Genomic DNA, 22,516 nt, shown 5'->3' with positions numbered 1-22,516 from the left:
TAACGGTATCCCATGTCAGAGAACCATCACATACAGTAAATTTACTGAAGATGACAAATCATACATAAAAGACAACTGATATAATAATTACATGGAAAAGAAAAAATTAATCACTAAAGCTGCATTGACCTTTTAAATGTAGTATATTTCCCCACAGAAGTAGTTTATTAATAGGAAATCCTTCAAAGGGTCATGTTTTTCTACCACCAGATACACAGAGAGCACCCATAATTCTTTGAATCCATTTTGCCCCTTGACCATCCAGACCCAGAACAAGGCTTAGCAAACAGACCAGCTGGTCAGTGTATTGTGTTCATGTGAGCAGCAAAGAATTTTAACCCCATAAAAACAGTGTCAATGCAGTGAGCAATGGCTCACTCACACCAAATTTGTCAGACTGATGCATACCGAGAAAAAATGCTGAATGCCACTGATCTCTAGAGGTACATCAAATTTAAGGAGACCCACATTTGGTAGTGGTAAATGAGCTCACTCTGAGGAAAAAGATGTTACCAATGGTGTAACACGAGGTTCGTTTTTTGGGAAAGCATTTGCTTACTTGCAACTTAGTCTAAACGTTCTGCAGCAGAAAGCAAGCACACTACTCATCACAAGTCTAGACCAGCTTTCTAAATACACTCCATCTTCCCCCTCCCCCCCAAACAGTATATACAAATCTAGCTCTCAAAGTATGCCTTAAATTTCCTTTTCATGAGAAAATAATGCAGCAGGGAGCAGAACTTGCAGTTTTTCTCCCATCTATTGCAATACTGCAAACAATTTCAAGAAACAACCCTCCTCTCACCTACCCACACCCATCCTGTTAGAATATCAATAAAATCAGTGGTGTGCTGGAGCCGGCTCGCACGAGCCGCTTGTTAAATTTTGACAGCTCTTGCGAGCCGGTTGTTGTTGGGGGCAAGCCGGCTCCATTGCGGGAGGTAAGCATGGCAGGAGGGCACCGTCACTGGCCATGCTTACCTCCCCTGCCGCTCCGAAGCATGTACAACCATGTCCTTCGCCCCCCCTCTGTCTTTTTTGAATTACCTCCGTCGAAGCGCCGCCATTTAAAGCCCTGCTGCGTACTGGCTGGCCGTCTCCAGGCTTCCCCTGCTTGATTCGGATGATGTTCGTGCCTTAGTCCCACCTTCGCGAAAAAGGAAATGATGTCAGAATGAAGGCGGGACTAAGGCACGAACATCATCCGAATCAAGCAGGGGAAGCCTGGAGACGGCCAGCCAGCACGCAGCAGGGCTTTAAATGGCGGCGCTTCGACGGAGGTAATTCAAAAAAGACGGAGGGGAGCGGGAGGGGAGGGAGGAGACTCGCTGGATGGGTAGAGGGGGGCAGGGGAGAGACTTGCTGAGCATGGGTGGGTAGAGGGGGGCAGGGAAGAGACCTGCTGGGCATGGATGGGCAGAGGGGGGCAGGGGAGAGAATTGCTGGGCATGGATGGGCAGAGGGGGGCAGGGGAGAGAATTGCTGGGCATGGATGGGCAGAGGGGGGCAGGGGAGAAAACTGCTGGGCATGGATGGGCAGAGGGAGGCAGGGGAGAGATTTGCTGGCCATGGATGGGCAGGGGAGAGAATTGCTGGGCACGGATGGGCAGGGGAGAGAATTGCTGGGCACGGATGGGCAGGGGAGAGAACTGCTGGGCATGGATGGGCAGAGGGAGGCAGGAGAGAGAATTGCTGGCCATGGATGGGCAGAGGGAGGCAGGGGAGAGATTTGCTGGCCATGGATAGGCAGAGGGAAGCAGGGGAGAGAATTGCTGGGCAGAGGGGGCAAGGGAGACGAGAATTGCTGGGTATGGATGGATAGAGAGGGGCAGGGGAGAGAGGAGAGTTTCAGGACATGGATGGTGGGGAGAGCAAGAGAAATTCTGGACATGGATGGAGGGGAGGGAAGGGAGAGAGAAGAAATGCTGGACATGCAGGGAAGATAGAGGAAGGAGATTAGATGAGGGAAAAGGAAGTGAGGAGAGAAACTGCACATGGATGGAGAAAATAGGCAGAAGCTGGATCCACTGTACAGTCAAGTATGCGGAGGACCAGAAATGAAGAAGAAAGGAGGAAAGAAAAGAAATAAATGGAAAGGAAGCCCTGGAAACGGAGTCAAGGGAACAGATAGAGAGCAGCAGAATCAGATACTGGACCAGCATGATCAGAGAAACAAAGTCACCAGACAACAAAGGTAGAAAAAAAATAATTTTATTTTCATTATAGTGTTTGGAATATGTCCACTTTGAGAATCAGGTGCTGAACGTTAAAAGTTTGTGTTTATTTACTTATTTATGGCATTTTATCCCATATTAAACATGAATTAGATTGGAACCTGGGATCATTTAATTTTTTTTTTCTGGAGAGAGTAATGTGTTGGCCGCTGCCCCCCCCCCCCCCGGGGTATAGCCAGCTCTGCAATTTGTTTTGGGGGGGGGGGCGCAGAGGTGGGGCGCCGAGGTGGACCGGGGAGAGAGCCTGTTGTTAAAAATTTACCAGCACACCACTGAATAAAATGCTTTGATGTCCCCATGCATACCTCCTACCCACCCCACCCTCCCACCCTGTCAAAGTAATGCTTGGATGTCTCAGTTATATCTGCTACCACATTTGCTTATTTCCGATCTGATGAAGAAGGGCAACCTTCGAAAGCTAATCAAGAAATGTATTAAGTTATGTCCAATAAAAAAAGGTATCATCTTATTTTCTTTTCCATGTTTTATTTTGTTTGATTTCTATTGATAACCTTAAGAGTGGACTAACAAGGCTACCACACCTCTCTACAAAAGGTAGGAAAACAAGGTCTCCCCCATCCTGGCGGCAGAAGGAGCCAGAACACAGTCCTGTATTCATCTCTCTCAGAACAAGGATCCCAGAGGGAAAAGCTTTCAGGGTTGGAGCCAGAAGGGAGATGTACACACAGGTAAATCCCAGATGTATTAATTTGACAGATTTGAAGCTTATCCAGTATCAAAACACTGAATAGAACACGCCTCAAGTTACCAATATCACCAGGTCCCAATAATTACAAGAATTTTTATTCAACTAGGCAAACTAAGGATTTTCTTAGTTTAGTATTGATTGGCTTTATGTGATTTCAAACAAACATTTTCTTCATTTACACTTTTACAAGGCTCTATAACATTAAAAGTCATTGTTTACTTTTCTAGGCTTGTTTGCCACCAGTTATGAACACACATTTTTTCCCTTTTATAAGAGCCCTTATTTATTAAAGTATAATTTAAAAGCTTTAAACTAAAAATGTTGATCTCCTGCCCTACTGCTCTGTCCTCTATTACCCTCTTCAGGGACTTCTGAGTCCGCCCCTCCCCCCTTTTGATGTATCCTAATAATTAACAAGCCAGCTATGTTTTTCTCATTCTCTACTCACAAGGAGTGTTGGGAGTCATTGCACAGTGTTTATCTGATAATAAACAACATTGCTAACAGACATATACCCAGAACCAGTGTAGTTCATTAACGGGGGCTTGACTTCTAATTTTTCCTGCAGTTCCTACCCCATTGATCACTACGTTGATAACACTAAGGTATTATTTTACTTCCTTTTCATCAGACGTACAGTGACAGTACTATAGAGATACTACATCATAAAGCAGAGAACTGTTCATCTTTCTACCAAAAGACCTTCTAAATAAGCCCCGTCCTACAAGAAAGGGAGGAAGGAGGAACTAAGTGGTGCAGGGTACTACTACCTGCCTTCTTGCAAGAACTACCACTAGTACTTAAAAATCCAAGCCAGCATGAGGAACAGGCACCAAAACAGGCTTCGAAACCCGGGCTAAAATTGTTTTAACACATCAAATGTTCCGACAGGTGATCAAAGTGCCAATAGGAAGCTATCCATATGCTTTAAATCTGCTCTCCCATAATCCTTCTCCCAAACGTTACCAATCTGCACAATAGGGATGTAATACCACCATTAAGAAACATGGACTAAGAACTTTGAAAACGTTTTGAAGTTAATGTTACAAGCCTGCTCGGTAAAAGGGCCCTTATAGCTGAAACAGTCAAGATCAGGAACAGTAAGCTGTCCTGTGAACAGTGAATTTTCTACAGGATGTGGTTTAGCAGAAGCACTGCTAAACCAGGTATTTTAGCATTCTCACCCAGACCAGCTTTTAAGCCACATATTTGTCATTTACATACAAAGGCTAAAACCCAGCTGATAGCAGATATCACATGTTTTAAAAGAAAAAAAAAACATCAAAACTGAATCTTGGTTCTAACATACAATATAAATTAGGGAAAGGGGGGGAAAAGGGAAATGGGACTTGATATACCGCCTTTCTGAGGTTTTTTGCAACTACATTCAAAGCGGCTTACATATATTCAGGTACTTATTTTGTACCTGGGGCAATGGAGGGTTAAGTGACTTGCCCACACTCACTAGGAGCTGCAGTGGGAATCGAACTCAGTTCCCCAGGATCAAAGAACATGGATCACTAGCACAGGTCAAATAACAGAGGCATATAGTAACAGACTATCCAAAATCTTGTGACAGATGTTTTTATATTTTTAAGCCACTACATTTAAAATTACATTTTTTTTAATTTTTATTTCTAATTGCATTACCCCATAGCAGTAGTGTTTATTGTGGTGCCTTATCACCAGATACACCTGCTTGGGACACTTATTAGTAAAGGTAATTTAATAATGTCTGCCTCTACAGAGACTACGCCTTAAATAAAAAGAAACACATTGACAGGCTGGCATATGGAGTAGGAAGAGTACATTTATTTCAGGGCTCCAGCCTACAGAAGAAAACCTGGCAAGAGAGCAGCAGCAGGCAAAAATAACAAGGTAGTGGCATTACAATAACCCATTCTAATGTCTCATTTTAGCCTAACTGATGGCCGTCAGTTTAAGCGACACTTTTACAATTCTGAGCTAGTCTGTAGTGAAATATACACAGAACAAACAGAGTGCAGGATCTGAACAGGATACAAAGTTCCCCTCCTTAAAGGCATAACACAAGGGCTTGAACAATTTAAAGTGAAATTATCAAGGCAAACCAGATCTCTGGATCAAGACTAAGAAAACAAACCCAGCAAAAGCTTCTGGGTTTATGGCTTCCAGGCTACAAGGCAAACATGCCTGTCTGGGTCAGGGTTTCAGGAACACATTTCAAGCATGAGTTTCTGGTTCAAGACTTCATAGACAAAGGGCAAACAAGTATCTTGTACCTTGAACGAGCTTTGTTGTTAAAAGCATTAAGATTGCAGTGTTAGATAACTACGCAGAGTCATCTGTATGTTAATGATGTTTTATGATTTCTCCAATAAAAATTATTGAACCATAAGGAAAATCAAGAGGAGGAAAAAGCGAAGTTACTTACCTGAAGCAGGTATTCTCCAAGGGCAGCAGGTCAGTTTTCATGTGGGTGACATCCACAGAGCCCAGTGCAGAAACACTACCCAGGGTAGTAACTCTAAGGCCTTAAGGCAGCACCCCCACCTTGCATGCAAGGTTGCCTTCTTGCCCAACTCACGAGCGCAGACCAGCAGTACCATAAATAAAAACTAAATTCAACTCCTAGGGGAGGTGGGAGGGTATGTCCTCAGAGGATACTTGCTACCGGTAAGTAACTTCACTTTCTCTGAGGGAAAGAAGGCCATATAATTCTCACATGTGGGAATCCCTAGCTATCAGGCTCACAGAGAAACAAGGACGATAGGACTCGCAACGGTGAGGCCAAGTAGATTCAATTAACCTGAAACTATTTACACACTGGTTGTGGTGCAGTCTGGAACAGAATAAAATGAGCCTAGGAGGGTGGAATTGGACTCTAGATGCCAAAAAAAACTGAAGACCACATTGCAGCCATGCAAATCTCTTCAATGGAGACTGATCTCAAGTGGGCTATCGACGCAGCCATGGCTCTGACATTATGAACCGTGACATGGCCTTCCAGAGTCAGCCCAGCCTGGGCATAAGTGAAAAAGATGCAGTCTGCCAGCCAAATTGAAAGAGTGCGTTTACTGATGGCTACCCCTGTTGGGATAAAAAAAAAAACAAAAGCTGAGTGGACTGTCTGTAGGGCTTAATCCGCTCAGGTAGAAGGTTGAGTCTCGCTCACAGTCCAAGGTGTGCAGTGTGCTTTTGCCAGGATGGGCATGAGGTCTGGGGAAGAATGTTGGCAGGACAATTAACTGGTTAAGATGGAATTCCTATACCACCTTAGGCCGATCTTAGAGTGAGTGTGGAGAACTATTGTGTTATGATGAAACTTTGTGTAAGATGGATCTGCTATTAGAGCCTGAAACTCACTGACCCTGTAAGCTAACTGCCACCAAAAAACAAGACCTTCCAGGTAAAGTACTTCAGAGGACAGTCCAGTGGCTCAAAAGGAGCTTTCATCAGCTGGGTAAGGATGACATTAAGGTCTCATGGTACAGGTGGAGGTTTGACAGAGGGCTTTAACAAAATGAAACCTTGCATGAATCGAACAAAATAGAGGCTGTTCAAAGATAGGTTTACCTTTTACACGTTGATGGTAAGCACTAATTGAACTGAGATGAACCTTTACAGAGTTGGTCTTGAGACTAAACTCAGAGAGGTGTAAAAAGTAGTCAAGCAGGTTCTGTGTACGTCAAGAAAGAGAATCTAGGGCCTTGCCCTCATACCAGACGACAAACCTACTCCATTTGAAAGTATAACACCTCTTAGTAGAATCTTTCCTGAAAGCCAGTAAGACCCTGGAGACACCCTCCAGGAGATTCAAAGAGGCAAATTCTACATTCTCAACATCCAGGCCATGAGGGCCAGACACTGGTGGCTGGGATGCAAAAGAGACCCCTCATTCTGAGTAATGATAGAAAACAGTCCAATCTCCATGGTTCTTCGGAGGATAATTCCAGAAGAATGGGAAAAATGTTTGCTAACTTATCTACAGACAACAGGCACAGAAGAACAAAAGACCTCCACACAGGTCAATACAAGCAGGCAAACACAGTGAAGGTGACAAAGGATGATATGGAAAAACATCCACCAGACTCAAAGAATTCACAGAAGGAGTTTTATTCAAAAATATGTAATGGACTGTCCAATGGAATCTTGTAGGAGCATCAGGAAATGCTGAAGCACCAATAAAATGGCCTTGGGTTCCAGAAAACTGATATTCCAAAAGACTGCCTGCAGAGATCACTGCCCCTGTACCCCAGACAAGGGGCACCTTGGCCCACCAGATTCATGTCCATAGAAAGCACCAACCTGTCTTTTTTTTTTTTTTTTTTTTTTTTGGGGGGGGGGGGGGTCTAGGGGAATCCCCTTAACGAGATGGTCTGGAGAATCCCATCACACCAAATGACACCAGTACAACAGCATCAACTGAAGGGGTCTCATGTGGTTAATACTTTTGTCGCTGCTATGAAGCCTGGGTAGTCTCAAACCCAGGTCTTAAGATTGCACTCCTAGGTTAGAAACACCATACCATGCTTGGTGTATCCAAGCTGACTTACCATACTTCACTACCCATCCCAGGGACTTGAGCAGCCGGACCACCTGAGGTCACCAGCCTCAACTCCACCTTGATCAAGCAATCATCCAAGTAGTGATTTACATGAACAGCTTGTGGAGGTGGACCACCAAGATTACCATGATTCTGTAAAAGGTTCTTGAGGTCGTCACCAATCCCAAGTGGAATATGAAAAACGAAGTAGTGGCCCAGAGCACAAAAGCTGAGAAACAGTTTATGCTCAGCTGTGACAGCAATGTGGAAATAGGCCTCCAAGAGGTCCAGGGATGCCATGACTCCCCTGATCTCACCGCTGCAAGCACCAATCATAAGCTCGAAATTTGAGATGAGACATCACCTCCCTTCAGAACCAGAATAGGCCAGAAGAAACTTCCCTTCTGAGGCACCATGAAATAAATGGAACAAACCGGGTTTACATCTTGATTTGGAAAAGGCTCCACCACTTCTAAGAGGAGCAATCATGGTAATGTGGGGGTTGACTACTCAAACCTTGCAGAGAACCATAGGGGGAAGTCATCAAAAACTGGCTCTGCAAATTCCAAGGCACAGCCTTGACAGACTACCTCTAGAGCCCACTGATTTGAGGTGATAGGGGCCCACACCAGGTGAAACAGGGCAACCTGTCACTTGAGACCCTTGCAATGCCAAGGAAGAGAGGCTTTCCTATTCTGTGATACCAAACTCAATCCTTAAATTGGGCTCACAAGGCCAGTCCCTGAGATCCAGACCTGGCCATGCCTTTGGGAAGGCACTGTGGGCAAGCTTTGCCCAAGTCCTTTTTTTTCCAAATCCTCCCCCTTCACAATGCCAACTTACTCAAGCAGAATTTGAAAGCCGCATCTACCAAATGTCATAGCCACAGTTATCTATGTGTCACCACCATAACTGCCACCAAGTGAGAACACATATGCATGAGGTCAAACAGCATCCATCATAATGGCTGCCTCTGACTTCAATCAGACTAAAGAGGTGGGCAATTGCTGTACTGACTGCAGAAGAGCCCTGGTCATGCCACCACCACAGACAGAAGCATATATTATCAACAGCTGAAGCATTAGAAGCCTGCTTGAGAGAAGATTCCACCTTGTCATCATGAATTCTAGCTTGTAATCATGAGCATCCCTTAAGGATGAGCTGCCTCTACCAGGACAGAGGTCTTTTTGGTGTCCACTTTAGGGAGAAACCTGTCAAGATCCTCGTGTGGAAAGGGTCAGAGCCTGTACATGAATTTAGTGCCCATCCAGCAATTTCCACTTCACTATCACCACTTGGGAAAGGGCACAATGAAATGGGAAGACCCAAAAAGGTTTGGTATCCTCATCTGTAGAATCCTTCCACATGGGCACAGAAATGTGGAAAACTGGAGACATGCTCAATTAAAGTGAGCTCCTCCTTACCACCAGGGGAGTCCTCATCATCTGGGGACAGCTCTGCTCTGAGCCAGGAAGGAACCACTATTGTCTACATCCATGTTCTCCACAGAGGACATAGGCAGGATGAACTCCATCACTGAGCAGCCTGGCCCACTTGCAAACTGTACAGCCTTTAAACAAGGCTAGTTCCCCCTCCCCCCCCCCCCAAAAAAAAAAAAAAACCTTAGCACTCAGGGGAACTCCCTGAAAGCCCTGGATCAAAAATATTCAACTCCTCTAGAACTCTTCTAAAGCAAATCTGTTAGGGCCTGTAACATAGGACTGTAGGCCCATCCAGATAGCCCCCTCAACCCACAGTGGTAGGAGACAGCCCAGTAGCCCCCAGCCCCAAATTACATCAGGCATGATTTTGGCAGTCTGGGGACAAAAGGGAAAATTAGGTTCTTACCTTGGTAATTTTCTTTCCTTTAGTCACAGCAGATGAAGCCATTACGTATGGGTTATGTCCATCAACCAGCAGGGGAGATAGAGAGCACTCAAACTTTCACAGTGCCCTCTTGGCCAGCTAGCTCCACTGCCTCTTCAGTATTTGAAGCTTCCAAAGCAGTATGGCAAACCGCAATGGGAATCACAAGAGCTTTCCTCACAGCGAACGATGGCCCATCACAAGGGCATGAACTCATAAAGGAGGGAATGTGCATCCTCCTGGAGGGAATAAACTCATCCTCCTTATTGTATAAGTGGAGGGGAACACACGCGCCTCCTGGAGGGAATGAACACATCCTCCTAAATTTAAACTGAACATGAATCCTGAAGATTGTTTTCCAACTTTCTCCCAAGGAAGGAACTTCAGGAAATTAGAGCAGAACCTGAAAAACAGATTCACAGCATACAGACAATCATACAGGGAGGGCTCATGGCTTCATCTGCTATGACTAAAGGAAAGAAAATTACCAAGGTAAGAACCTAATTTTCCCTTCCTTGTCATCAAGCACATGAAGCCATTACGTATGGGATGTAACAAAGCAATCCCTTGATAGGGTGGGAACAAGCCACACCACGCGCTAGCACTTGTGCACCAAAACGCGCATCCCTCCTGGCAGCCACATCCAGCCTGTAATGTCGGGCAAAGGAGAGCTTAGAAGCCCATGTTGCTGCACTGCATATATCTTGAAGAGAGAGTGCTCCAGTTTCAGCCCAAGAGGAAGAAATCGCTCTAGTAGAATGTGCCTTAAAGGCTACAGGCGGAACCCTGCCGGCCAGCAGATAAGCTGAAAAGATAGTTTCTTTGAGCCAGCGGGCAATAGTGGCTTTAGACGCTGGAGACCCTCTGCAAGAACCGGATAGCAAAACAAACAGATGATCAGAAGTCCTGAAAGAGTAGTAACTCGCAGATACTGCAGCAGAGTCCTGCGCACATCCAAAAGGTGCAGCTGCCCAAAAGATTCTGGAAACTCTTCCTCTGAAAAAGAGGGCAAGAAAATAGGCTGGTTTAAGTGAAAGGCTGAAACCACCTTAGGCATAAAGGAAGGCACGGTCCGAACCGTGACTCCGGACTCTGAAAATTGCAGAAATGGGTCTCTACAGGACAGCGCCTGGAGCTCTGACACCCGTCTCGCCGAGGTAATGGCCACCAGAAAAACGGCCTTCAGTGTCAAATCTTTCTCCGATGCTCGCCGAAGCGGCTCAAAAGGAGATGCCTGCAGGGTTTTCAAAACTAGCCCCAGGTTCCAAGCTGGACAGGGTGCTCGCACTGGAGGTCGGAGCCGAAGCACCCCTCTAAGAAACCGTGCCACATCTGGGTGAGCAGCCAAAGACACGCCTTCCACCTTACCACGAAGGGAGGCCAATGCTGCCACCTGCACCCGCAGGGAATTATAGGCCAAGCCTTTTTGTACACCTTCCTGCAAAAAGTCCAGAATCGGCGAGACAGGAGCCCGCATTGGAACAATGGCTCTGGAAGCACACCAAGACTCAAACAGGCACCAAATCCTGGCATAAGCCACGGAAGTGGACCGCTTGCGGGCTTGCAGGAGAGTGGAAATAACTTTATTGGAATAACCTTTATCCCTCAATTGCGCCCTCTCAATAGCCATGCCGTAAGACCAAAGCGGCCGGCGTCCTCCATGGCTACCGGTCCCTGAGTCAACAGGTTCGGTACCAGAGGTAACGGCAGAGGAGCCTCCAGGAGCATCTGTCGGAGGTCTGCATACCAAGGTCTCCTTGGCCAATCCGGGGCAATGAGGACCACTTCTCCTGGGTGCAGCCGAATCCGCAAGAGCAGGCGCCCTATCAAGGGACATGGGGGAAACACAAAGTAGACCCGGAGGCCAGGGTTGAGCCAAGGCATCCAACCCCGCCGAGCGAGGATCTCTCCCGTGCTTCTTCAGCAGACGGACTTTGGTATTGGCACTTGTCGCCATTAGATCCATCACGGGCTTGCCCCATTTGGCACAGATCTGCAGGAATACTTCGTCTGCCAGATTCCATTCTGCTGGATCGATCTGATGCCTGCTCAGATAATCGGCCTGCACATTGCTCTGACCTGCAATATGAGCTGCCGACAGACACTGAAGATGCAGCTCGGCCCAGTGGCAAATCAGTTCGGCCTGCGCGGCTAGTGCTCTGCACCTTGTTCCGCCTTGTCGATTTATATAGGCCACCGTTGTCGTGTTGTCCGACATCACTCTGACAGCCAATCCTTCCAGGGTCACTTGAAAGGCCAGAAGCGCCTGAAACACCGCTTTCAACTCTAGGCGGTTGATGGACCACTCCGACTCCTCAGGTGTCCATAGACCCTGGGCATGCTTCCCCTTGCAGTGTGTGCCCCAGCCCTTCAGGCTGGCATCTGTTATCACTAGGCACCAAACGGGGAGCGTCAGCGGCATTCCTCGCCGCAGCATGCTGTCCGAGAGCCACCACTCCATGCTGAGACGGGCCGCAGGGAGCCAAGTAAGTCTGCATTGGTAATCCTGAGAAATAGGAGACCATCTCCGGAATAGGGAATACTGTAGAGGTCTCAGGTGCGCTCTCGCCCAGGGTACCACTTCCATCGTGGCTGTCATCGATCCCAGCAGCTGGACAATGTCCCAAGCTCGCGGGCGGGGCATCCTCAGGAGCAGACGGACCTGATTCTGAAGCTTGCATCGCCTTAGCTCGGGTAGGAACACATAGCCTGAGACTGTCGAACCTGGCCCCCCAAAACTCTAGAGATTGTGAAGGGGACAGGTGACGTTTGGCCATATTGACGACCCAGCCTAGAGATTGCAGTACTGAGACCACTCTGGCTGTAGCTTGTAAGCTCTCTGTTGCAGAGTCTGCTCTGATGAGCCAGTCGTCTAGGTACGGGTGAACCCTGATACCTTCTCGCCTGAGAAAAGCAGCTACCACCATTACCTTCGAAAAGGTTCGGGGAGCTGTGGCGAGGCCAAAAGGAAAGGCCCTGAACTGGAAATGTTTTCCCAACACCGCAAACCTCAGAAACTTCTGGTGCGGGGGCCAAATCGGTATGTGCAAGTAAGCTTCTTTCAGGTCTAGAGACGTGAGAAACTCTCCTGGCTGAACCGCCGCAATGACGGAGCGCAGGGATTCCATGTGGAAATGCCGCACTCTCAGGGACTTGTTCACTTCTTTTAAGTCCAGAATAGGGCGAAAGGACCCACCTTTTCGCGGCACCACAAAGTAGATGGAGTATCGGCTGCAGCCTTGCTCGGCGGGCGGCACCGGGGTCACTGCCCCTAACTGAATCAGACCTTGTAAAGTCTCCTCCACCGCCGCCCGTTTGACGGCAGAACCGCATTGGGACTCCACAAACACGTCTCTTACTGGGGCGTTGAATTCTATTCTGTATCCATCTCTGATCAGGTCCAGAACCCACTGATCTGAGGAAATCTTGGCCCACTCCTCGACAAAGAGGGAAAGCCGTCCTCCGATGACAGGCATCGAGGAGAGGGCCGGCGCACCATCATTGAGAGGGTCGCCCCTGAACTCCTGGTCTTGAGCCACCGGCTGCGGAACACTTGTCCGAGCGAAAGGAGTTCCTCTGCTGACCACGGGCACGTGAAGTGAACCCAGCAGAACGCCCCGGGCGGTACCTTTTAGCTTCACGGAAGCGAGGTCTGTACGAGGAGTGGACCGCCTGGCCCTTAGAGGAAGGCCTCTGCCTATCTTCGGGCAAGCGCTGAGGTTTTGGATCACCCAGGCCTTTCACAATTTTCTCCAATTCCTCACCAAATAGGAGAAGTCCTTGAAAAGGCAACTTCACCAACCTTTGCTTAGAGGCCATGTCCGCTGCCCAGTGTCGTAGCCACAGACGACGGCGAGCCGCCACTGCTACTGCCATTTGTTTAGCCGAAGCTCTGACAAGGTCATAAAGGGCATCAGCCAGAAAGGACAAGGCCACCTCTATCCGCGGAGCCACATCCAAGAAGGGCTCCGCTCCAACTCCGGGCTGAGCCACTGCCTGTTGCAGCCAAGCTAGGCAGGCTCTCACAGCATAACAGCTGCATGCAGACGCCCGAACAGTGAGACCTGCAATTTCAAAGGACCGTTTCAACGCTGTTTCCAGCCTACGGTCTTGAACGTCCTTCAGGGCAACACCTCCTTCAACAGGGAGGGTAGTTCTCTTTGTCACCACAGTGACTAGGGCATCCACTGTAGGCATTTGAAAACGAGCCATATGTCCCTCACGCAGAGGGTATAACTGCCCCATAGCCCTGGAAACTCTCAAAGGTCCCTCGGGGTCAGCCCACTGAACCGAAACAAGCTCTAGGATGGAGTCATGCAAAGGGAAGGCCCGAGCAGCTTTCTTGGTACTAGCCATCCTGGGATTACCCGAGGAGGCCATGCCACTGTCAGGATCTTCAATCGAGAGGGCCTGCAGGGAATCTGAAATAAGCGCTGGCAGCTCATCACGGTGGAAAATCCTCACCGCGGAGGGATCATCCAGATCCTGTGGTAAATCTGCACCTGACTCTGGTTCCTCAGACCAAGAACGTCTGTCAGAGTTCTCCGAATCCTCACACCCCGACCACGGGGGGGGGGGGGGGGGGGGGGGGGGGGGGGGGGGAGGGGGGAAAGGTGCACCACAATCTGAAGGGGAATTAACCCTTCTGCGCTTATCTTTAGGCCAAGCATCCGGGAAAAAAGCCTCACTGGGCAGACCCAGGCCAGAATCCATCGGGGGGGCAATCAGAGGAGACTCAGGCGACCCTTGAGGAAGGGCTCTTTTCATCATGTATGCTTTATGCAGCAAAAGCACAAAATCCGGGGAGAAAATCTCACCCTGGGCACCCAAATCCTGTCCGGTGCTAGCCACTCCTGAAATAACCTCATCTCGAGGTGCCCCACCCGGCTCAGGTCTCTCCGTGTCCACGGAGGCCGCGCCATGCGGTGTAAGCAAAATGGCGCCCGCTGCCAGCTCAGAGCAGGAAGAAACATCACTCGCCATGCTCGGGCCGGCTCCTACGCCAATACAGCACGATTTACAGAGCCCTGCTGCTGATTTGCACTTGCCACAAGTGGAACAGCGCTTTACATTGTCCGCAGCCATCGCCGAAAAACGGCGGTAAAATCCAAAATGGCGGTTCGCGCCAAAATCGCCCCGATCGCGGCCCCACCCCAGAGGAGTTGGAAAACACTCTTACCTCAAAGGATCTAGTGTACAACTACGATCCTGCTGAAAATCAGGTCAAAAACCTCTGTTCCAGTGTCTCTGCGTTTAAAAACGCGACGTGACTTTTTTTTTTTTTTTTTAAAGCTGTGAGGAAAGCAGAGGTATTGAAGACTCCGGAGGCTCAGATGAGTGGGAAAGGCAGGGAAAGGGTGAACCTATATGCCTGCATCCACTGTTGGTGGGTAAGGACAGGGATAGCAAGGCAATATGTCCACATCCACAGAGGTATGGGTAAGGCAGGGAAAGGGCTAACCTATGTGCCTTTAAAGTGAGGCTGCTATAGCCTCCAACACCCCGGTTAACAACTGGCAAGCCAGGAACCACCTCCTGGCAGATTTTTCTGGAGCTCGAACAAGCTGCAGCCACCCTGCTAAGGGAGATAGAGAATACTGAAGAGGCAGTGGAGCTAGCTGGCCAAGAGGGCACTGTGAAAGTTTGAGTGCTCTCTATCTCCCCTGCTGGTTGATGGACATAACCCATACGTAATGGCTTCATCTGCTTGATGACAAGGAACAGCCGTTCCCACCAAAATCAGCTCCACAGAAAGAGCTGCACAAGCATGCTACTCAACAAGAAGTCCAGATGTAGCCAGGAGTACTGTAGAAGCATCCATTAAAGAAATTTGTTCTCCTCTACCACAAACAACCCCTGCTGAGGAGAAAATTGAAAAGCAGCCAGGCGGCCTAGTACAGGCATGCCTCAATCAGAGCACCCCCCCCCCCCCCAATCTACCACCTACCTATTCAATGAAATTAAGACAAAACATTCAATTACCAGCACTCTGCTTCCCCGTTTCTAGTTTAAAACAGTGCCCCCCCCCCCCCCCCCGGGCCACACACACACACAAAAGACACAGTAAAGGTGACGTTTTTGTTTTTTTGAAGTCTACAGGGCAGTGTACCAGAGGACAAAGTGGGGGAGAAGGAAGTACTATTCACCCTCAGTCAGATGAGGCACTTTATGGTTACTGACAACTAGCCTCACAAGAGAAGCCCATGGGCTAGAGCTTGGGACCCTGGAGGAAAAGACGGGAAAGACTCCTCCAAGTTCAACCAAAGGAAGGTCCACAAACAAGTCCCTGAGAGTAATGTCTAGGCTAAGGCTCAGCTTTAAGGGCTGCAAAACAATGGATTGTACTTTGAGGAGAAAGTCTATTCAGAAGAAATCCTGTTGCACCAGCTAACCAGCACTATTTGTTGGAGTCACAGAAATACTGGGTATATTCCAGGATGCACCACCTGTTATACTAATCAGTGGCATCTTCAAGTCTCTTCCTCCATCTGCTCATAGGGATATGCAACCAGACAGTCTGGACTGGTCTAGCTCAGCCATTGCCAATCCAGTCTTCAGGGCATACCCAGTGCCATAGGGTTTTCAGGATATTCACAAAAAGGAGAGTAAGCACACTTCTCGATTCACATGGGAAGGAGAAATCACCTTCAGAAGGCATGGAGGGCACAGTGTGGATGAACACCAATTCCTCCGAGAAGGAGAGATATGGGCCCCATCAGGATGGCGCATGAAGCTCTGATACTCTCCTGACCAAAGCAAATCACCACCGGTCTTCAAGGCGAGATCCTTGAGTAAGGCAACCCTCAGGGGATCAAAAGGAGCTCCCAAAAACACATTATGTACCAGATTCAAATCCCAAGAGGGAAGAGCCATATAGATAAGCAACCCCCTTCAAAGCCCATGCAATCTCCTCATGAGCAGCTAGAGAAACCCCCAATACCAGCTGAATTTTGAGGGAGTTTAGAAGTCAAACCCCTGCTGCAGAAAGCTGGATACCTCCAGGATCTGCGCTTTCCACATGGAGAAAGTCTGCTATTGACATCATCTCTCAAAATAACTTTATAGACAGATGTAAACCAAAGAAATGGATGGCTTGTGGGCAATGAGCAAAGTGTCAATGATAGCGAGAGAGAAACCCCATCTTGCTAGGGACCTCCTCTGAAGGGCCAAACCATAAGCCAGAAAGGATCCAGATCCTCCATTTCCACTATACCTTGCAAAACAACCCACAACCCCTGGAAAGAGGAGACTCCAAGAGCAGCCGAATGAGATGTTGACAATGACCCCCACATCTCCCTCAGCCCTAATGGGGGCAAAACTGCACCTGCTGCAAAAGGTTCCAATGCAGAAGCAGCCCCAGAGGTGAATGAGATGTTGACAATCACCCCCACATCTCCCTCAGCCCTAATGGAGGCAAAACTGCTCCTGCTGCAAAAGGTTCCAATGCAGAAGCAGCCCCAGAGGGGGGTTCAAGGTGTTTCCCAAGCCACAAATGGACCGTCACATTGAAGGCAGATGGAGCTGGCAGCAGAGTTCAGACACCAGATCCTGCAGGAAGTGCAGAACCAGCCTGCCGGCATGCACAGGCCTATACTGCACATCCTGAGCTGACCGCAGTCTAGGGCTTACTAGGCTTCTGCTGTCCCCTGCCTGGCTCTTAAGTGTGGGTTTCCTTTTCTTTATTTTTTTTAAAAACTAGCTTTCTTCCCCTGACAGAGGAATAATGTTACACCAGGCAACCCAGTTAATATTTCCTTTGGGCTGCCTGGAGCTGCAGAAAGCACCCCTTAAGAGATGAGGGCATAGGTAGATGGTGACCCACTTCCCCTGTGGCAAGGTCCCTGTGGAGTCCAAGCCGAGCACTTCACCCTGTTATCCACTGGGTCTGATCTGTGAACCAGAGACCTAGGAGAACAGCTGTTGTGCTCAAACTATAGAGGAGTAGGGGGAAGCCCCAGTACACAGTACCGTCTATACACAGACAGACAATGCAATAAAATACAATACTCATATTAGGTATGCATAACAATATACCCTGTCTCCATGAACACTGGGGCAGAACAGCAACCACTGCAATAATGTTTCTTTGGGAACAAAAAGGGAAAGTTACCAAGGCTACATTATTATTATTTTTTTTTTAATAATAAAGAAACTTGTCACTAACAGATAGCCTGACAAAGTTGGCAAATCAAAGAACAGAATAGTGCTGTCTTATTTGATACATGGGGCAACTTTCATGAACCGGATTAAACAGCATTCTCTCACTATTGCACCTAGAAAAACCACAGAATACACAATGTTCAGTCACGTGTTTGGAAGCTAATTGGAAACTAGTCTGAATTAAAAATTTATCTGCTTTTGATATCAAAGCAGAGGGAAAAAAAAAAAAAAAGAACACAGTATAACAGTGCAATAAACAAATTCAGCCCTTCTTGCATTCTGCCTAATACAGAAACAATGGCACAGTGCAACATCTGCAAATGCTCTCCTGGGGGCATACTCAGCCAGCTGGGTTTTCAGTAAATATACATAAGGGAGACTTGCTTACACTGGAGACCCAGTACATGCAAAATCTCTCATGTACACATTCATTACAGATATCCTGACAATCAGGCTTATTAAAGTGAAGTGAAAGAGAACTTATATCCTTTAACACTGTATTCCAGATGACCAACCCCCCTCTAGCTATTAGGGGCAAGCTTTATCAATCCTAGTTTCATCCCATTGTAATCATTCCTTTCTTACAACAGCTGGATCTATAAATATATAGATGAAATGGGAGGGATCCCCCCCCCCCCAAAAAAAAACCCCAGGACTAAGCTATGCCTCCCTCCCATCAGCTACTCATCTAGTAACCCTACTTTAGCATCTTTCAGAAGAGAAACTTCAGGGCCCTTTCACAAAGTCATGGGAGGGCCATGTGCATACAGCACCTGTGCCAAATTGGCTAGTGCGCGAGTTGGGCGGTAACTGAATTTGGCGGATGTCGAATCCCGCGGTAGAAAATTTTCTGTTTTATACCGCAGGCCGCTTACTCGGCGGTAAACAGTTGGCGCATGCTGCATGCTTATCGCGCGTGAGACCTTACGGCTAGGTCAATCGGTGGTAGTAAGTTCTCAGGCCGAAAATGGACGTGCGCTGGTTTCAATTTTTGTGCAAGTCCATTTTCCGGACCCTTAAAAAAAGACCCTTTCCTAGACATGGTAAAAAAAAAAAAAAAAAAGTCCAGTGCACGCTCAAAAGACGCGCTCACACTACCGCAGGCCACTTTTTACTGCAGCTTAGTAAAAGGACCCCCTCATTCTCATCCCTTATGAATACGTGATCACTCCAGACCACCTAGAACTGCTATCGATTAAAGCAAGAATTGTGAAATAACTAGTTATCTATTGTTCCTGCTATTTTCATGATATTACTTGCCACTCTAGGACCTATCTGAGGGAGAGGGAATGGAGGGAGGGAAGGCAGATACCTGCAAATGAAAGCACAGACCACTTGGGTCATGGGTAGACCAAGGATTCTTGAGCTGGAAAGCCAAGAAATGCAGTAAAGGCTACCCAGCTATAGGACATCTGCAAGCAGAAAACACACATTCAACTGCTAACACACAGCAACAGAAAACCTCAACCATGATAGCTGGGAAACTGAGGATCAAAGGCTGAATAAATGTCATTACTGTACCACCATCCTCTTACTTTTCTCTTTGCAGCTGAAGCACTAATTGTTTTCCCTTCATATGGGGGAAGAGGAAGGGTTCCATTATTTTGCTCCCTCCCTCTGCTTCAAATGAAACCACAGGTAGCTTGATCACAAAAAGATCAAACAAAGCAATCAACTAGTCCTCTATTTCTACTGTTTTGTTACTCAGAGACCAGCAGTTTGTTTCTTCCATTTCATCAAATATGATGGTTGCCTAATGCTGGCAAACTCCTGGCCTGAAGTGGAATAAAAAGCTCACTTTTCTGACCAGTGTCAGTGAAGGTTCCTTTGCCAGTTTCCCTTCTGCTGTGCTACCATGGATTAACTCCTATCTTCTGGAGCACTACCTCTCATAGCTGAGGGCTACAAGAAAAAACAAAAAAGAAAGAAAGAAAGAAAGAAAGAAAGAAAGAGGAGACAGAGGCTAGGACAATCAAGTACAAGGAAGAAAAAAAAGGAAGGAAGGAAGGAACAGCCCAGGCTCAAACCATCATCGGGACATCCTGCAGGCATTACTACTAGAATTATGAACCTTTGTCCCTGCATGAAGACATTACGAGTAATAAATCAATCCTCTTGTAGGTTGTGGGCATGCCACATACCTGGGTTATGGAAGTTGCTCGGCAGCTTACATTTTTCGTCAGGATACAGCGGGGGTTAGAGGCTGAACTGCAGCTGAAACCAAAACCGAACCTGGTTTCGGCCGAAGCAAAACACCAAAATCGGAAACTGAAGTTCAGTTATGTGAACTGGCGAGGGCCACTGGGGAATCGTCAGAACTTGCAGTCTGCATCCTTGTGCTAAACCCACAGTATCCAAGCCAGAACATAATTTAAATAATGAAAGACCATATTTTACCTCTAAGCAAAATAGCCTCCACATACATGGATTGCAGCTAATGAAACAAACTCCACAGAAAGGCTAATTCCTAAGGAACTTATCCCAAATTTACAGGAATTCCTGCTAAAATTTTATATCAAGAACATTTATCTGGAGCACTGTTTACCATATAAACTATTGCGCAATATCATAATTGTTATAGTTGAAACTGCAGTACCAAAAAAAAAAACCCAACGAAGTTGCAGTCTAGTGGTGTAGTCAGGGAAAGAGCGATACCCTGGTCATGGCAGCCATTTTGAGAGCAGAGCCAGAATGGGCAGGAGTAACTTGGGACCACTCCTGACCCTAGACCACCAAGGATTGTAAGACAGGTCCAGGGGGCACTCAGCGGGTCTGGGAGGAAGGGCAACTCCTGTTCAGGGAGAGGGAGGCAGACAGGGAAAGCACAAATTTTTGGCTGAAACCAATATGGCCAAAAATGTAAATAACCGTTCAGTCAAAAACATAATCAGGCAGAAAAGGGATAAAGTCAGTTTCAACGTTGTAACCAGAACAGAAATTGAAATTCAGTCAGCAAAGGAATACAACAAAATACATCTGGGAAGAAGTAGAGTGAATGTGAGTTTCATTGCTAGTATGCCAAATGTGATGGGTACAACTGGCCATACTCATGTTGCGATTACACCTTCATTAACTACAGAAATGTCATAACACAACAGGAAGTATTTTTCTTCCTTGAATATTCAGATTATTTGCACGCACACACAAATTTTGAACATTTCCATGCTTCTTAGCTGCTGCCGTGATAAAGTGAATGATACATACCTGTAGCAGGTGTTCTCCGAGGACAGCAGGCTGATTGTTCTCACGACTGGGTAACGTCCGCGGCAGCCCCCACCAACCGGAAAGAAGCTTCGCGGGACGGTCGGCACGCAGGGCACGCCCACCGCGCATGCGCGGCTGTCTTCCCGCCCGTGCGCGACCGCTCCCGCCAGTTGAATGACTAGCAAAAGATGAAACACACAACTCCAAAGGGGAGGAGGGAGGGTAGGTGAGAACAATCAGCCTGCTGTCCTCGGAGAACACCTGCTACAGGTATGTATCATTCACTTTCTCCGAGGACAAGCAGGCTGCTTGTTCTCACGACTGGGGTATCCCTAGCTCTCAGGCTCACTCAAAACAAGAACCCAGGTCAATTGAACCTCGCAACGGCGAGGGTACAACAGAAATTGACCTACGAAGAACAACTAACTGAGAGTGCAGCCTGACCAGAATAAATTCGGGTCCTGGAGGGTGGAGTTGGATTTACACCCCAAACAGATTCTGCAGCACCGACTGCCCGAACCGACTGTCGCGTCGGGTATCCTGCTGGAGGCAGTAATGAGATGTGAATGTGTGGACAGATGACCACGTCGCAGCCTTGCAGATCTCTTCAATAGTGGCTGACTTCAAGTGGGCCACCGACGCTGCCATGGCTCTGACACTATGAGCCGTGACATGACCCTCAAGAGTCAGCCCAGCCTGGGCGTAAGTGAAGGAAATGCAATCTGCTAGCCAATTGGAGATGGTGCGTTTCCCGACAGCGACCCCTAGCCTGTTAGGGTCGAAAGAAATAAACAATTGGGCGGACTGTCTGTTGGGCTGTGTCCGCTCCAAGTAGAAGGCCAATGCTCTCTTGCAGTCCAATGTGTGCAACTGACGTTCAGCAGGGCGGGTATGCGGCCTGGGGAAGAATGTTGGCAAGACAATTGACTGGTTAAGATGGAACTCCGACACCACCTTCGGCAGGAACTTTGGGTGGGTGCGGAGCACTACTCTGTTGTGATGAAATTTGGTATATGGAGCATGAGCTACTAGGGCTTGAAGCTCACTGACCCTACGAGCGGAAGTAACTGCCACCAAGAAAATGACCTTCCAGGTCAAGTACTTCAGATGGCAGGTATTCAGTGGCTCAAAAGGAGGTTTCATCAGCTGGGTGAGGACGACGTTGAGATCCCATGACACAGTAGGAGGCTTGATAGGGGGCTTTGACAAAAGCAAGCCTCTCATGAATCGAACGACTAAAGGCTCTCCAGAGATGGCTTTACCTTCCACACGATAATGGTAAGCACTAATCGCACTAAGGTGATTCCTTACTGAGTTGGTCTTGAGGCCAGACTCTGATAAGTGCAGAAGGTATTCAAGCAGGTTCTGTGCAGGGCAAGAACGAGGTTCTAGGGCCTTGCTCTCACACCACACGACAAACCTCCTCCACTTGAAAAAGTAACTCTTTTTAGTGGAATCCTTCCTAGAGGCAAGCAAGACCCGGGAGACACCCTCAGACAGACCCAACGCAGCAAAGTCTACGCCCTCAACATCCAGGCCGTGAGAGCCAGGGACTGAAGGTTGGGGTGCAGCAACGCTCCGTCGTTCTGCGAGATGAGAGTCGGAAAACACTCCAATCTCCACGGTTCCTCGGAGGACAACTCCAGAAGAAGAGGGAACCAGATCTGACGGGGCCAAAAGGGCGCTATCAGAATCATGGTGCCGCGGTCTTGCTTGAGCTTCAGTAAGGTCTTCCCCACCAAAGGTAGGGGAGGATAAGCATACAGGAGGCCGGTCCCCCAATGGAGGAGAAAGGCGTCCGACGCTAGCCTGCCGTGT

At 47.8% G+C, this 22,516-nt stretch overlaps 1 protein-coding gene across 3 annotated transcripts in view; it reads right to left on the bottom strand.

Annotated features, from left to right (window-relative positions):
* SELENOI (selenoprotein I) overlaps positions 1 to 22,516 on the bottom strand; it is a 105,549-nt gene that overhangs the window by 47,876 nt on the left and 35,157 nt on the right. The gene's annotated exons all lie outside the window — the stretch shown is intronic.

This window comes from Microcaecilia unicolor, chromosome 3 (genome assembly GCF_901765095.1).
Source record: "Microcaecilia unicolor chromosome 3, aMicUni1.1, whole genome shotgun sequence".
In the NCBI taxonomy this organism is placed as follows: Eukaryota; Metazoa; Chordata; class Amphibia; order Gymnophiona; family Siphonopidae; genus Microcaecilia; species Microcaecilia unicolor.
This window is presented reverse-complemented; position numbering and strand designations above follow the sequence as displayed.